Here is a 1,922-nt window from a genome sequence, read left to right on the forward strand (position 1 = left end):
TCAGAAGAATTTATTCCCTCAAGAATTTGAGGAAAAGAAGAAGATACTGTATGTCTTCTTCAGATCTCTTTAAAAGACTGGAAATGTATAATAAAATAATGCATTGTAACTTAAGGTCCATTTAAGAACACTAAAAAAAAACTCGAGCTGGAGTTGGTAGTCCCTAGCAGATGAAGAATCAAAATCAACCCAGCAGGAACTCCCACCTTTGCTTCAAAATGAGCAAAGATCACTTAAGGAAGTTAAGATCACACAAGATTTCTTACAGAGCTCAGAGAGCAAACCAATCCCTCGAGGAAGGTAGGTTGAAGCTGAAAGCATGTCATCGCCAACAGGAAAGACAATCACATGCGGGAAGTGATAAGTTTCTGTGTGAAAGGTCTGGTTTCCTTTTCAAGACAGGGCAATGTGTCAGACCTGAGGCGGTATTACTCACTGAGACCCATGCATGCAGGAAAAGGCCGCAGATTTTGGAGCAGGCCTCTGACTTAGAAGCCACTATTCTTAACATTACCCTGTATGATATCCGTCTTTTTGTTCAGAGACGACAGACATACCAACTTCGCAATCCCAAAACTTAAAGGAGCGGGGCCCTTTGCAGGCTTCTTCTTGGGCAGGTTGTGAGAATTAAGCCGAATCAACAGAAAGCACTGAGAACAGTGCCTGTCAAGTTGTGTGCGTGTGTGTGCACTACTATGGATATGTACACTTCTATGTATAAATATATGTGTTTTGGGACGCCTGGGTGGCTCAGTTGGTTAAATATATGTGTTTGTGGTGCTATGTACACATATATCTATATGCACATGCGTGCTATATGTGCAAACATGCATATGTATGTATCTCAGTACAGACACACACACACACACACACACACACACACACACACACATAACTTGAAAAGGCATAAATATGGGGTGCCTGGGGGGCTCAGTGGGTTAAGCCTCTGCCTTCGGCTTAGGTCATGGTCCCGGGGTCCTGGGATGAGCACGGCATCAGGATCCCTGCTCCTCTGGGAGCTGCTTTTCTCTCTCTCTCTCCCTCTGTGCACCTTCAAATAAATAAAATCTTTAAAAAAGAAAAGAAAAGGAATAAGTAACTAATAATTGGTATAACCGGGTCAGCTATTTAAGTTATACGCTTTACCAGACCTCTGACCCTACAGGTTAAAAAAATTAAAAAAGGATTTAAATTTTTTTAATGATACATTTATTTATTTATTTATTTATTTATTCATTTATTTCTTAAGATTTTATCTACTTGACAGACAGAGATCACAGGTAGGCAGAGAAGCAAGGTGCGGGGCGGAGTGGGGGGGTGGGGGGGTGGAGCAGACTCCCTGCTGAGCAGAGAGCCCGATGTGGGGCTCGATCCCAGGACCCCAGGATCACGACCTGAGCCGAAGGCAGAGGCCTCAACCCACTGAGCCACCCAGACGCCCCAGAATTTTTTTTTTTAATAGGACTTTTTCTTCTGTTTCTTCATCCACTACTGCTGGAGAACACACATGCTTCTGAAAAGTTTTTAGTTCTAATTCAAAGGAAGAAAAGCAAAAGTTACCTTGGGAATGGGGTGTGTGAAGCAGAGAGGCAGAACATCCCTCTCCCTGCCCAGCTGCACGACAAGGGCAGGAGGCCTTCAGGCCCACTAGCCTAAGACTCGTCTCTGCCTCAGGCTTCTAGGCCTCAGGCCCGCCTGCTTGTCAACCGAAACGCACGTGGAAGAGAAAAAAGGAGCCGGCGGCTTCTCACTCCATCCCCAGCTCGGCTTCTGGCAGGCCACAGTGTTCACACCTCCACGAGGCACTTCTGCACCTGTGGGAGACAATGGCATTTCCCAGCAAGGCCAGGAGCAACGTCGGTTCGGAAGCCTGGCCAAGGGCGTCCTTTCCTAGGAGGGACTGTTTAGAGGTGGCTGTGAGT

The sequence above is a fragment of the Enhydra lutris genome, unplaced genomic scaffold (genome assembly GCF_002288905.1).
Source record: "Enhydra lutris kenyoni isolate GAN:26980312 unplaced genomic scaffold, ASM228890v2 scaffoldscaffold21, whole genome shotgun sequence".
Classification (NCBI taxonomy): domain Eukaryota; kingdom Metazoa; phylum Chordata; class Mammalia; order Carnivora; family Mustelidae; genus Enhydra; species Enhydra lutris.